At 42.0% G+C, this 15,651-nt stretch overlaps 1 protein-coding gene and 1 long non-coding RNA gene across 3 annotated transcripts in view; one reads left to right on the top strand and one right to left on the bottom strand.

Annotated features, from left to right (window-relative positions):
* Nucleotides 1-760: 760 nt before the first annotated feature.
* Nucleotides 761-6,178, bottom strand: LOC121515076. Its single transcript, XR_005992352.1, has 4 exons — nucleotides 6,109-6,178; nucleotides 3,004-3,162; nucleotides 2,616-2,689; nucleotides 761-1,009 (listed from the first exon to the last, which is right to left on the bottom strand). It is a non-coding gene; the product is annotated as an uncharacterized LOC121515076 (long non-coding RNA).
* The window catches only part of LOC121515074 (contactin-1a-like), a 106,743-nt gene continuing 96,834 nt past the window's right edge, over nucleotides 5,743-15,651 (top strand). Inside the window, exons 1-2 of one of the 2 annotated variants that reach the window (XM_041795655.1) lie at nucleotides 5,743-5,758; nucleotides 6,909-7,165. The gene's annotated coding sequence lies outside the window, so the exon portion shown is untranslated. Of the gene's footprint in view, nucleotides 5,759-6,204; nucleotides 6,290-6,908; nucleotides 7,166-15,651 lie in introns of those variants that run through there. The other variant, XM_041795654.1, reaches the window with a different exon arrangement.

Below are 15,651 nucleotides of genomic sequence, written 5' to 3'. Positions count from 1 at the left end.
GAACTTTTAGGTATCTTTGGGTGAAAATTGAGGCTGAAGTAAGGCATAGATGTGGCGAGCGTGTTTCCTTAGGGCATCATCGGGTGGGTAGGAGGATTGACACAACTCCGCCATGATCTGGATGTCCTTGCACATTACCAGGGTCATGGGAAAATAGTCAGTTGAGAAAAAACACATTCATCGCCTTAAAGGCGGAGTTAGGGGTGGATGCGGCAAGTAAGCACAGCCTTGGGTACTGTCTGGTGGGTAGTAGGGTTGCAACAAGCTTCTGGTAGTGCTGTGGATGTCCCAAAGGCCCCAAAACACCAGCTGTCAACAGGCATAAGAGACTGCTTTTGAGGACAAAACCATGTGGTGAAGTCACACTGAGTGTGATATTAAAGGGTGGGTATTCACACACAACTGCTGTAAGTGTCCCATAAGTAACATCTTTAGTTCACTGCTTGCTTCTGATTGAAGTGCAGGTGTTGAAAAATGAGCAGTGTAAAAGTTGAGCAATGCCTTAGCTTGACATTTTTGGTGAAACTGAACAAAACAGCAGCTGATCTTTTTAAACATTAACTGAGGTGTATGGGGAATACTGCATGTCACATGCACGTGTCTTTGCCACAAAAGAGTTTTTGAAGGCAGAGAGGATGTCCAAGACAAACTTTCTGGTTGCCAATGCACGTCAAAAACTTTTGAAAACATTCAACAAATTGAACAAAATGATCAACCACTCAGTATAAGAATGATAGCAGAAATGGTCTTCATTGATAAAGGGAAAGTTCAGCAAATTTTCCTGAAAATTTTAACATGGCCAAAGTGTGTGCCAAAGGTGTCTCAAAACTTTTGACTCCTAATCAAAAGGAAAAACACAAGCAAATTTGTGGAACCAACTGAAGGAAATCCAAATGATTAAGAAGATGGGATTACATGCGATGAAACTTGGATCTTCAGATACAATCCTGAGACAAACGGCAGTCAATGCATTGGAGAGTGCCATCGTTACCAAGGATGAAGAAAGCAACTGTGGAAACAAGGTCTAAAAATGAAAAAGTCCTCTCACAAGTACTACCAGAAGCAACAACAAAACAATTTATCACCTTTTTTACACCATTCTACAAACTGGTAAAGACTGTGACATTTTACAATTATACGAAAAAGAATATTTAATTGTACACAATATTTGGATATTGACAAACAAATCAAAATACAACACAAACTTGATGGTTTTTGTAATAATAAGCCGACCTCCTGCTTTGCAGGGGGTGCTAATGAGTGCTGTGCTGGGTTATGAAGCTGTGGATACATCAGAATGTCTTGTTTGAAGCAGACATTAAAACATTTAAGTTACACAAGGCAGAGAAATATTTCCAAGATTCCAACATTGATTTTCTTTTTGATCTGAAAGCCTTCTCACAGGTGGAGTGCTGGTAGGCGAGTGTTTAGGGGCTGTTGTCCTCTATAAAGGTGGACAGGGTTCATACCCAACCAGCAGCTCCTTTCCCATCTGTTACTTCCCTCTTGCTTCAGTGTGTCTGACTCTAGCTATTATCTCATCTGATTAAAGGCATAAAATTCCCCCAAAATCTTTGAATGCATTTGTGACCCAAATTGAGACCTGCAGCAAATGTGCAGCAACACTAGTAAAGGCCTCAGAGTGGTTTTTATTCTAAGTGTTAAGCCTTTTAAAACTCTTCAGAGTGACACAGGGAGATCTGACCCAGGCACGCAGACAGGTTTGCTACACCTATATTCTTTTATACTCAATAGTCAACAGTAACCCTACGCTGCACAGCACAGTGGGCAGATGCCGAGACCTGTGGAAATACAGATGCCTACATCTGCCTGCCTTTTTTTTATTGTGGAGCAGCTATAGAAAAGCCTTATGGAACACGACAGTTGGCCTCCGTCTTTTTGGCGCTTACTTGTGGCTCTTCCTCTTCCATTACAGTCATATTGTCAGGGTAATAGCAAGAGAGCGGCCTGCCATCTGGTACGTTATCACACTGCAGTGGTGTCAGGAAGCAGAAAAGTCTGGTATCTAGTGTCTTGGAATTACTTTCTCTCCCTCTGGCAGGGGCTCTTTGCCTTCTGTTCATTCAGGTACACTCATTCCTTTTCCAGGGTTTAAGTTGTTCGGGGACTTTCATAGCAATTTCTGCAGTTAATAACAGCAGGGATTGGAAGTGGATTGCTGCTCTGCATATTTAGAAATTAGGGTTGATGTTTTTCTTTTCAAAACTGAAGCTTAATCTAATATTAAGAAGGACAGGTGCATCAGTGTGAGCTGAAGGTATTTAGAGGAAGATTAATAATAATTGGAAGCCAAAGACGGCTCTCACTCAGCAGTAAAAATCTCAAAGGCCCTGTGACCTTCAGTTTTTGGATGAGGATGCATCAATTTGTTTATATTTGACATTTTTCACTCTTGACTTTACTGCCACCTAGTGATGTTATGCAATTACACTTCATTTTGAGATGCGCAACAGGCTTTTTCAACACTGAATGAAGATCTCATGCAGAGCAAATGACCAAACAGTTAGGAGGAATTTTTACTGGTCAAGAAGACAACAAAATAGCTGATGTTAAAGCAACATTTGAACCATCTATTAAAGTCAGATTATACTTACTTTCTTGAATTCTAGCTGACATCCTGTCTCTTTGCCCTCCGTTGGTATTCCTGGTCCTGAGTCTTTAAGGCTTCCTGCAGGAGGGAATAGTTATTTATATCCAAGGTAACAGAATCACATTATTTGTACGTCAATTGGTGATCACTGCCACTAAACAAGCAGCTGCCCCATTACCCCTCTGAACTCCATCCAACCCCTCCTTCCTGACGTTGCCGCCTACCCCCCTCTCTCTCCCTTTCGTCTCATCCCTCATCCGATCCTCAGTGGATTCATTCTGTGTCGGCTGCTCGTCTGCTATAGCATCCATTAACCATTCCCACATCCTCCTTGATTTACTGCCGGGTGGAAAGCCTGGTTTGAATTGCTCTATAGCTAGATTTATGCTTACCTCCTGTCTGCTTTTTAAACAAGGTGGAAAAAGAACATTAACGTGATCTTCTTGTCCTGTTTCCAAACAATCTGGGAGCTTTGATGTGCATCATTTGCAGGACGGAGATGCTCAAGTGAAGGACGTGATCTTTCAGCATCTACTTCACTGTAAGACGCCCTGCAGAATGAAGGATGAGAAAGACAGGTATTACAAAGACGCCATCATTTAGTTTCTGATATTTTAAAGTGTGTGCTGAGCTCCCAGACATTGATGTAAGTGCTGCAGCCTTTGTGCCTTTATGTAAATTTGCCCTTTCCTGATGCACTAAGAGCCGGGGAGGATAATTGTTTATGATTACTCTGTGACATTTCCATATGGCTGACGAATGCTTTGCCAACACACACACTAAATAAAACACACACATCTGTCAAGACTGAGCCTGAATGGTGGGTTTGAATAGCCCAAAATTGGAAATCCCATCTCTATGAAACAGTATAATTTCTTCAGCAGTCTCTGTCAACGTCCTGTTTTAAAGAAGAGGCCAGGGGGAAGGGTAGGGCGCTGATAAGGGTGCCAGATATCATTGCACTCCAGGATTGATGGCACACAAAGTGAAAGTGCTTTGTTCTATCGATCTGACACTCTCTTTCAACCCACCACCCCCCATTTTTATCTCAAAATCACCAGGATTATAACCCCATCCACACTTATTCCTATTCCCCATCCACCCCCCATCATTTCCCATGGGTATATTCGGACTGGGTGGGTGGGTGGGTGGGGGGTTTACCTTTGCATGAGCCCCCATGGAGATCATTGGGGCTAAATCATATTTACCCTAACCCTCCCTCCTGTCTCTTCCTCCTCCATGCCCCCACCTTCCCACTCCTCTGCCAGGCAGATAGATGACAGCCACCTATTCTTTCCCCCAGACAGCAGGGTGTTTGCTGTTCCTCTTATCCACCCCAGAGACCGGCCTTGTAACTGTGTTATTCACCAGCAGGATCTGCCTCTATTTACCCTGCCATGTTGTTAAAGGAACAAAAGTGTTTGTGTGAGGCCTGAGTACGCCTAGATCTTAGATAACTATCACCAAAAAATAATATCCTTTCCTTAGGCCTGTATTATGTTTTTATGTAATTGTTTTTTTCTCAGAGCTATTGAATCTTTTTCTTGGTCCTTTTCTATGCACTGACATATTTTTCTAATACTCTCCTCCAGGATGAGATAATGTCTTTTTAGTGTATTGACAACAGCTCCCATATCAAAAAATACTTTTATAATAAAAAGACTGCATAATAACAGCCTTAGGGATCAAAGCAACAACACTCCACTTGATATAGAGCTATAACTATCATGAAAGTTTTGTCACATTCAAAAGCACTTTCATATTTACCCCGAAAATTTGTTCAAGGGTGCTAAGTCCTTCAATTTATTCTACTCTGCTCTTTCTCAAAGATCCCTGCATTATTTATGGGCCAGCACCACCGCAGATTATTATTTGCTGTGTGGTGTTTACATTCAAGATTTAAATCTAATCCCAGGGGATTGAGATAGTCTCATGTTTGGACTGACACACAAGGCGAGGCGTCGTAATTAGTGAGGTGCCCTTTTGATATCTGTCTGATGAAAACAGGCCGACAGTTAACATGCGAGCTACAGTCTCACTCATTTATCATCTACCCCCTGGTGGTTTTCACTCATGCAAATGAATTTATCTGCTCATTTTTGAAAATATATTTTCTGGCAGTGAAACTTTTGCATCAAAAGATAGAACAAAGAACTCAAACGACCTCGCTTCGAGCTGTTGCTTCAGCTGTATACTAATATAATATATAATTAATTATAATTTTATGCATCGTCATTGTAGTATTAAACAGAGAGCAGGCCTTGTTGGCCTCTTAGTTTGATATTCAACTATGCTTGAGGTTGGCCCTGACAATAAAATGTAGCTATTTGCTTCAAGCACATTGACTCAAGTAGGCAGAGGCATAAGGGTAAAACTGTCTTAAGGCCAAAATTAAGTAAACAAAAGTCATTTCAGCTGCAGTCAGACACAACCAATGACAGAAGAGAATACACGCAGCTCTAAGAAGGGTCAGTGGGTAAAAGCAAAAAGGTGAAAACTTGGTTGGTAGTCTGCTACCGTAAGCCACACTGTGGTTGATGACTAATTAAAAACAAATGCAGTAGTGATGGGTCGTTCGTGAATGAGCTGGTTCAAAGAGCTGGATCTTTTATATGAATGAAAAGATTCCAGATCCCTCATGAGAGCCATTTTATTTCATTATTACTATTACTATCTTTATGCAGTGTGTGTCTTTCTGTTATGTCACTGATGAGAAGGGATGATCTTTTCTCAACACTACCCTATCACAGAGACATCAGGGATTAAGGACTCATGCCTAATGGTGTAATATAGTAATGTTTTATGTCAGGTGTGCCACACAGCCCTGCCAGTGAGCAGATTTTATCTGACCCACAAGTTGTTTTAGTGAGGCAGTATATTTTGAAATATGAATAACCAATTTTGAAAAAAATAGCACGGTTGGAGTAAGATACTCTCACAAATAACAATCATTTGCCATGACATTGCTAAATTTGGCTGCTCAAATGAAGCCAAACTAATACCTGAATGAAAAGCCGTTTGAGAGCCGAAAGAACGCTGCTTGCTGAGCAGAGCCGAACGATATGGATCACTGAAAAGAGGCCAATTTCCCATCACCAGTCTGCAGGCAACAGATTAAAGGGAGAGGTGGAGGCACTTGGTGGACAGGTGAGGAATGGCAGGAAGTGAAAAAAGGGGTTAAAGCATAGGGGAAAACGTGAGGTTTTTCAATCTAAGTATGTTATTAATTGATTATATCGCGTAAATTATAACCTACTAGCTTATAATTTTAATAGCCTCGAACATTTCACCACTAGCCTGCTATAGGGCTGGGTTTCAACAGACCTTGACTGAGTCACGCGCGCCCACTCTCACTCAGCCTTTTCCAACAGTGAAGTTTTGAATTAAATCCCTGTACTCTGTCGAACAAGCTGGCAAAGCTTGTCATATAGACTCGTATTTTTTCAGGCGCTAGCAAAGACTACCGCAGCTAAAAGTCATGTAAATATTGGACTTACTTCGTCAGGTGGAGGACAGTGTTCAGTCGATTTCTGCTACCCATCTAATTTTGCTTCTTTGCGTTGATGCGCATGCGTAAATCAGTTACAACGGCTAAACTTGATGCTAGCTGTCCGCTCGCGACTTCTGGGTTACAGCCGACAGTGTAGGCAGCTGCCAAAATCCTTTGCTCGTAGAAAGGTTTGTCAAAAGGGGATTTTGTCCTGTGTTAAGCTGGGCCAAGCCTTTTCTTCAACTATGAATAATAAAGAAAGCTAAAGTCGATGCAAGCTAGCTTCTCTCGCTCAAATTAGCTAACACAGTATGCCATAAGGTTAGCTTAAGTTAAGCTCGGGGCTGATTTAGATGGGGAGACGCTGGCGGAGCACCGGTCGCCATCAACTGCAGGAGAAAGTTTGACTCAGGCGAGGCTTCTTAAACTAATGTACCCTTAAGTGTGATGAGTAAATGACTTATACTATGATTTATATGACTTCACTTCAGCCTTAGCAGATTTGTGTAAGTTAATAGAAAGACCACTTAAATATGCATTAACGTAATATGTTTGGCGTTTGTGGAATTTTATATTAGATAGTTTACACCGATCATAGCATCAAATTTGAGTTGTTTATCATCCCATATAACTGTTAAAGTAGCTATCACGTAGTTTTCACATAAGATGAACTAAAAATAGCTCAGTTTGTGTCACTTTAGATCACAAACTTGGGGTAAAAAGGGGGTGCCTCTGTTTGATTGTAGTGTTTAGACTGGAGATGTCAGTGACAAAGGTATGTATACATTTCTTAAAAATGTTCCTCAGGACATCCTCCTGCGCTGCAAGGGCTTAGTAGGAACCCGGACCCGACTGTGGGAGCCCCTGCTTCGTGGTCCTGTGTTGAATTAGCAGATCTAGCGCCCCCCTAAGTTGACAGTCGTAACCCTTCATCCAACCCACGGGGAAAGGACCGCTGCTCTGTCAGTTTCCTTCCCCGCTCTTGAGCGCCGGGCGATGCGGTGCTGAGCAGGCGTGAGCATCGTGAAGGACACACGGACGGACGCGCTTGACCCCTACGGAAGGTAAGGACACAGACATCACTGGGCAGGTATATTAGAAACGGCTGGTTTTGGCATTATTTCCACAGAAGCCGGGCGCTGCATTTTTGACAGCTGGGAAATCAGTGTTGTTTACAACACGCTGAGTGGGATGCAAGGATGGGATGGAGCTTATGCATCCCTCCGCAATGCAGCCAGAGGTTTTTCAGGATTTTTGTAGAGAAGAACTGCATTTTTGCATTTTGTGCCTATTGATAGGTTTAGAGACATCCAGAGATGCCGACTTATGGTGGCGTGGTGAGGATGATGCTGTTACATGAGCTGCTGCACATCCTGGCATGCACTTCCCTCCCAAAAATAATCGATGCGTGCAGCAGATGTAAGGAAGAAGTGTTACATTTCAGCTCTATTTATCACACCTGCTTTAATGTAATAAGGCTGAGTGTTGAATTCATCGTTAATTAGACCTCGCCTGAGGCCATGTCTATAGCGCTGCACATACCGATGATTCAAACTGCCGCTTGTCTCATAGCCAGGAGACTGGAAAGCACCCGACGGCAGTAAACACTTTGATTTGGGGTGGAAGTAAAAGGCATGTCCTGGTTTTAGAAGCCGCGGTTCAGTGAATCATATTACTGTCATTTTTTTTTTTACCGGCAGATTGAGCCGTAGTGCTCAGTATTGGCCCATTGCAGTGTTATTCTGTCAGGACGTCAGGTGCTGGAGAAGGTGTCATGGGCGCGTCCTGACTAGCTTCAGTGAATTGGACAAACTGATCAGACTGTCTGATCCCAAAGTAAGGTCTGAGACCTCAAGCAAGTCCTTGAGATGTCTCCAAAGGGGTCATCATGTCACAAAATGAAGAGTTCTGTATTCTTCTTCTTAGAGCTAAACAGAGATTTAGAGTGAACTGCAAAGTTACCTTGTGAGTTTTTAAATCTGACATGACAATAATGGGTTCTCTGATTGGAAGTTGATCTTGGTAACCATAATGGCTTTAGTCACCACATAAAGCATCATGATGGAGTCTTTCTGTGCATTAAGATATTTTCCAACATGACCACTCTATCACATCATGGGTTGACATTTCAAACAGACAGGGTCGTTGTTTGAAATGTTATCCAATAACAGCTTGAGTGGATTGTGTTGCAGATATTTCCTTGCTATTGACTGCAGAGCATTCTGTAAACCTACATCTTTCAATTGTGGTCTAATGAGTCAATAATTTTGATTGATGATGCAATTAGTACCAACAAACTAGAAGGAAATAATGGCTCCTAAGAGGCCCTTTATCATCTCTATTCAGAGATGTTAAACTTTGTGCAAATCTGACTTTATCATGTATTTAGATTATTGGTTTTGAGTGGTGGATCTTGCAGTGTGGTTTGTTTCTGAACACATTTAACATAAATACTTGCTCACATTTTTACATGATTGATTGCTCAATCTGACCTAGCATGCCTAAATGTTTTTGACCTCAATCTACATGTTGGCTTTTTTGCTGTTCAGTGTTATGTGTGGGATCGTTCACTGTATATTGTCAACTTACAGAATCAGAGTCACAAATGTGGCACAAAATGTCAGAGGGATTCCACAGCCGCCTGTCAGGTGAAGCACTTTATGAATCTTGTAAGCCTGTGTGCTTCTAATGCATCCTGTGCTGTCCTGTGTGCACCCCGAGGACATGCAGACCCTCTCGTTCATGCTAGGTGAATGAATTCACTCTGCTCAGAAGTAGGCTAACCTACTGTGTGCGAAGGAATCACCTTACGTTTGATATTCCTTATATCCTGGATCCAGAGCTTTGAATTTTGTAATAAGCTGCTCCTTGCCCAAATCAGCTGTAGGGCTGCAGTGGCTTGCTTAGCCTGCATGACAAGGATTTTTTTTTTTTTTTTTTTACATAACATAGTGCCCTGCAAGATATGGATGTTCTGTGATGGATTTCAAGGGTACAGCCTCAGCCTTCATTAGTGTCACAGTCACATGAATCAACATAACTGTACCCTTACTACTTCTTTGGTTTGATGCTCCAGTCACACACGTCTGTCAAGTATTGGGAAAGACAGGCTAACCTCACCTGAGGCAGAAAATAGAGCCGTCTTCAACCTTCCCATCTTCACTTCACTTCAGTCGGAATGCATTCATGAACGTGAGTACAAAGGTGAGAGAGTTCACTTTACTCATCTGGTGTATGAATTTTTAGTACAGATCTCTCAGATGTGTGAAGTTTTTGTATATCTAGTATTTTTTCTTCTTCCCACATCCTTCAAACATCAGTGTATAAATTTAAGAATGATTTTGGTGCTCAAAGCAGATCCTTGGATGATTGCCATCTAAGATTAAGGTAATTTTAGAGATGTTTTAAGAGATTAGATTTGTGTCCAGATGTCCTTCCGAGCCTTGAGCGACAAATTCTTGGGCAAAGAGTCAAAGCATTCGGACTCCAAAGATAGATGTTGTGTGTGATTTTTGTGTAGACTTTTAACTGATTGGCAGCTTTGGCTTTTGGCAGCTACAGGGTTATAGTGTTCTGCCACACTTAATACAGTGTCAGTAGAGCTGGAGACAATTCCTCATCCCTGTTTTATGGTTACAGTGAATTCAGTGGGAGAGGATATAGCAAGACTAGACAGGACAGGCACGTAAACATTGGTGAGCTGACAACACGCCCAGAAAGATACACATACATGAGCCTTTATTGCTGCAACCGTCTTCACTGCCCGTACAAGTGCTTTGCACTGTCCTGCTGACAAAACATGTGGTGTTCTCGTCTTGATGCTTCCTTTAAATTGCTCAGCAATTTACACGCCTGCAATCAATAGCGAGCTCCTCTAATGGTACGGCAGTGAGGCAGAGACATGACGTCTTCTGTGTTTGCCTGGAGACAGACCTTTCCTCTGTTCATGCCTGTGGAGGAGAAAGGGCCTCAGTCCCCATCTGCCATGCCTGGCTGTCTGAATGCAGTTTGCACTCAGCCTGCCATTGATTCTCCCACTGTGGACAGCTCTCTGCATGCATGTGACCTTATAGATCCTATGTGGAGAGGCTGAGCTAAGTGGGAGGAACTTACAGGCACAGTGCACTCGCATCACACTTGTTGATTTTCTGTCTGTTTTCTGTTTGCAACTTTAGACAAAACTGTAAATGTAGCAAGCAAATGAGCTCACAGTTCTTACAAAGGCTTTTAAGATATTTTAGAGCACTTGTTTTATTTGTTTACTGCTTGGTTCTAAAATATAATTAGGTGACAGAGGGTCATTGACAGAAATGTGAGCTAGCTAGTTTTAGAACAGATTTCTTGACATTGTTAGAATCAAAAGTGCTGTACACTTGCTGGCTCAGGTTTCTAAGATGCAAAAGAGCTGCTTTTTATCATCCTAGGCTGGACTGTGATGACAATTTCTCAGCATTTTAGATAATGTATATTTCAAACCATTTATCCAGGAAATAGGTCAGATTATTTGGTATCAAAAATAATCCCTTTTTGTGGCCTTAATGCAGCTACCGTAGTAGCCAGATGTATCTGTTAATCACCCTTCATTGTTTAATATGCACATGAACCTCTTCTTTAATCAGTTACTTTGTCTGACTGAATCAGGATTTGATGCCTGGGCGGATGCTTTGTTTTTGAGGCCATTGTTGCCTTCTTGACTCTACTGATCTTGAATAGCTGCTCTTGTCCCTCCAGGATGCTAGTTGCTGTTAAAGCCAAACTACAAATGAATAATTTGTCAGACACAGTCTTCATACAATTGCGTGTATGTGAGTGTGATTCATGTAGCTCTGTAGAGTGCTGTGATTTCTCCCTGCAACATCTATGATGCGTTTTGAATACAGCCCTTCATTGATTTACACAGATGCATTTAGATAAAAATAGACTTATTTGATATTAAGTGCTGGCTTTCTGTCAGTCTGTGTGATGCACTAAAGCTCAAGGAGAGAGATCTTGTTTATATTCCAACGAGGTTTAAAAAAGGGTTTTGAAGAAATAGCGTGGTTGCAAAAAGCATTTCGGATAAAACTTCCCTCTGAAAGTGTCTTTTATCATAGAACATTTAATCCGTTGCCCTTGTTTTTATCACTGCGATTTTGTTTGTTGATAAGACATTGAGCTTCTCGGTGACTCGCGTGGCCTCTGTGGTTTGCAGATCTGTCAAAGTGATGTCTCATTCCAAATCAGGTTATTCCATTAAGATAATGTGGACTGGACAAGCAGGTAGGACACAGATATTGCCTGGTATCTTTCTGCTGTCACTCCTTGGGGTGGGGTGGGGGTGGGGGGGGTGCAATGACTTTGACCAATGTCATGAAAATGTTGTTATGAGTCAGTTAGAGGGTTTATGTCCAGGTGATTTCTTAGTGTTCTGTGTTGTTTCTCAATGATATTGAAGAGAAATCATCCATTTTTATTAATGAAGCCAGTGATGAAGTGGGTAAATGATTGATGTACTGAATTATTAATTTATTGGTTTACAGGCCATCTGCGTATGTCTGCTGATTTAGTGCAAGTGAGTGTCTTTAGGACACTTTTGGCTGCATTTAAGAACAGTAGAAATGTGAAAGTAGGTTACACTTGACAAGATTTCACTCCTTTTCTCTGATTTGTTACTCGGGCTTCTCTGAGATATTTTTAGACTGTACAATCAAAGTAAATCTTTGGGGATTTATGGACTCAATTAGAAGGAGATTACAAATGTGTGCCCTTCGCCTGCTAATTTCTGTTAACAGCCTGATCAGCCTTTTTAATTTTTTCCACATAATATTTGAATTTCTTCATTAACATGTCAGCACAGGAAATTGTTTGTTTGCCTATTATCAGGGACCAAACCTTATCAGGCTTCACTGTGGATGCACCACATTTCCACAGTGATATCAAGACGTATTTTCCCGCCAAATGGCTAATTGCATTTTGGTTGTTAACCAGAAATGAAGAGGTATTTAATGATGATAAGAAGTAACACTGAGTACTGAAGGTTAACAAGTTCAGAGGACACTCTTGCTAATGAAATAGTCCATTTAAAGCATTGTACTGTGATTGGGTCTTAATTAACTACCCCTCTAAGTGTCAGGTTACCTCCAGTGCATTTATTTCACATTACACTGAGCAGAAATGTTGTATTACACACAGTGGACTGGCTTCTCACATGGGAGTCTTGAGCCATCTGTTTATGTGGCTCTGTGTGTTAGTCAGATGCATTGTTTACTAGATTTTTGATGCTGTGCAGTCAGACAGCAGTGTTTGCTTTAATGGTATTGCGGTAGATCAATTACAGTCTATTCGATAGTTGTTTTTTTCGTATGATGCCAAAGACTAACAAAGACTTCTATGCTTTTGTAATAATGTCTTGATTCAGTGTCTCTTTTGAATGCTTTTTGTCTCCATGTATATTTTGGAAATTCCTAAACTTTGCTACTCTTTCCTGTCATAGTACCATGAAATCCTCTAGATCTGTTTTCTTAATTCTTGCGACAAAAATGTTAAATTACAGCCCCTTTGGAATAGCAGTGTTTGTCTGAGAAGATCTTTGAGCAGCCTGTGAGATGAAGGGATATCCTTTGTTTGGATTTGAGGTGAAGTTTTTTTGATAATAGAGAAATACTGTAATCCCATTTGTTGCTTTCAAAACATTACCTGGAGAAGTAAAACCCCTGTCATGTGCTAAACTACTTCATAATCCTGACATGAAAGCTAATATTTAGCATCATTTTAAAGATAAGATTACTCCTGTATCCCCCCATCATTGATACTCCCAGTGATGGGCTGCATTGTTTTGGACTTAATCCAGTTTAATCTGAGTTTATCGGTAGATTGTGGAAGCTTACTGTAGTTACAGCAGCTTGTGCTGTTATCTTATATTGCTGGGGATAAAGAACAAGATCAGTGGTACACAGAACTGTCCAATTAGGTAAGAAAGCATCTTCCTCGCTGGGGCGAAACCCCTCTTGGGGCCTTTGAGCAAGGCCTGTTGCTATGGTGCTGGAATCATCTGTGGAAGACAAGAATACAGCTTCATTCAATAGTATGCAAAGCTCTCTGGTATGACCACCATACTCTGCATACAGTTACCCTTCATATAGGTTTTTTTATGCTCACTCAGCATATGTTGCCATGTGGTGATAATGCATGCTGTGTATGGCTGACAATTCAGCCCACTTACTCTGTTAGCATGCTACACAGGAGATAAGAACTCCCCATGAGTTGTGTCCTGAAAATAATGAATGACTGGGGGGGTCAGAGGGGATTCTTCTACTAATCAAAAGCGTCCTTGGTGAGAGGCAGACTAGTTCTTTAGCTGGCTGACCCCTAGCCTTCTGTGGGAGGGACTGTATGTGTGAGAGGTGTATGGGTAGAGGCTAATCGCACAGAGAGCCCAAAGGCGAAAGCCTCCTGGCACGTGGAGTGAATACTGAGGAAGCTGAACTCTTGGGAAGCCTCATTATACATTTAGGGGCGTCCTGTTTTCCCTCTCCCTGGACAGCTGGACAGCTAAATTGTTTGTGGATCAATAGTTTAGCTTCCTACTGGCTCCACAGAGTGAGTGAAGTGCATTTAAACCAAAGAAATCCCATTACGCTTGGCAGAGATGGGAAGCATAGCACTATAGGGGCCTCTGCAAGTGCTATTGCTATGCCCATTATTCAATCTCCCTGTTTGTTTACCTGCAGTGCTTCTGCTGGGACCACCCAATGCCATTTTACACTCGCTTTATTTAATTTCCCTCGATTTTTTTATTCTGTTTCATCCATGAATATCCTATTGCATTTGATATTCTTTTTCTAAACAATGCCATATGCACTGTATTTTAAATCATTCATTGGATGCTGTCAGTTTTTGGATACCTCTGATCATTATGACTGGAATCTGGCTGCAGGCTGTCTGTATTGATTCAAAACTTCTTTTAAAAGCATGGTGTTTTTCAGCGCTTCACTCTGGTTATGTAAAAGCCAGATAGAGAAAAGGGGTAAAGAGAAAAGGAAGGGGGATCCAGGGGTATAATGAGAAACAGAGATAGACAAAACAGTTGGAGCTCTCTCTTCATTCCTTAGATCAGTGTAACCAGAAATAAAAGCTGTGACTGGTGCAAGCTCGGGTCTGTGGGCAGCCGCTGTCCTCTCCTGGCTCTCTCGCGGTTCTCCTGTTGTATTTGTGTTTCACTGGTCAGCCTCCGAGCTCCTGGGCTCAAGCTGCATCCCTACATGAAGAGCCCATTGATGCTGACTGCATTAGCATTCGGTGTGGGCGAGCACGACAAACAGGTTGGTCTCTCATTTCACACTTACAAACCTGTTCTCTCTGGATGCTCTCAAAGGGTCTTAAATCAGCCCTCCTGTTGCATAGCTAATGAGGGCATGAAAGAGGTCAAACAATGCTTATGTAGCCCTCTTCAGTCCAAACAGTGTACTCTTAGTACAAGGCCTTGCGCTGCCAACTGCCACGTAATGGCAGCGCTTTTTTAGCTGGACTGACGCTGTCACATCTGGCTCACAAACTCAGAAGGTGATGATGTAACAACCTGCGTCATGCTCCCTCTAAGTGCTAGTGGGACAATACACCAGCACTAATGGCTTCCGACAAACTAGCCTAAAATGTCCCCGAACAAAAGTTGTTCCCTTTCGGTTGGCATATCATTATTCAGCGGTGATCCCAGCATTCTGAGCAATACTGGCTGACTTATGCATGAGACTTGTGCACTAATTATGCTGCAGATTTTTTTTTTCCTTTTGGCTCTGTTTGTAGCTGCAGGAGCTTCTGTTGCAATCTGCTAATTCATGCTGCTGACATTGTTCTCACAATTTTTACTTAGCAACAGCAAATTGCCCCTGAGAAGAAGCAGGCCCCCTCGATAAATAACACATGCAATGTTGGTGTGCACCATCTCTGTGTTTTAATTAACATGAGTCAGACGACTACTGCTTCAGCAAGTCATGCTGATGCCAAGAGAGAGAGGGGGAAGCCAGCTTTCTAATTACAGATCCTTTTCTTCTGGACATGTCCGCCTTACTGTAGAGGAATTTATATGAATAGTAAACAGGAAGATAAGGAAGATGAGAGTGAAGATACCCCCCTTATTACTCTCATGACTGGCTGTCTAGACTGAGGGAGGTGCCAGGAATCACAGCATCACTTCCCTGCCTGACTCTAATTAACTCACACATTATTCCATGGAGGAAAACAAGCCATGCCAGCACTGCAAGAGTATCTTCTCAGAGTTCAGTAGGGCGCAGTGGTGAACAGCTTTCATACTGTGCATGTGGACCTGGTGTGTCAGTAGTAGAGCAGCGAATGCCACTGATTGGTTTACATTCATGAGGAAGGTGTGATGACACCGAGTGAAGGAAAGGGCATCCAGAGGTGAATCTGACCAGGGGAAAGAGCACTGTGTCCTTTATTTATCCATGTTCTCTTTTCAAACACCCACACACACTGTCTATGTAGTAGTTAGACTCTTATCTGCAACACACAGCTCTACTCATGCTGTACACACAGGGCCACAGTGTGTGTGGAG

This window comes from Cheilinus undulatus, linkage group 9, assembly GCF_018320785.1.
Source record: "Cheilinus undulatus linkage group 9, ASM1832078v1, whole genome shotgun sequence".
NCBI classification, from domain to species: Eukaryota; Metazoa; Chordata; class Actinopteri; order Labriformes; family Labridae; genus Cheilinus; species Cheilinus undulatus.
Note: the sequence above shows the minus strand (reverse complement) of the source record. Positions and strands in the feature narration are given on the sequence as shown.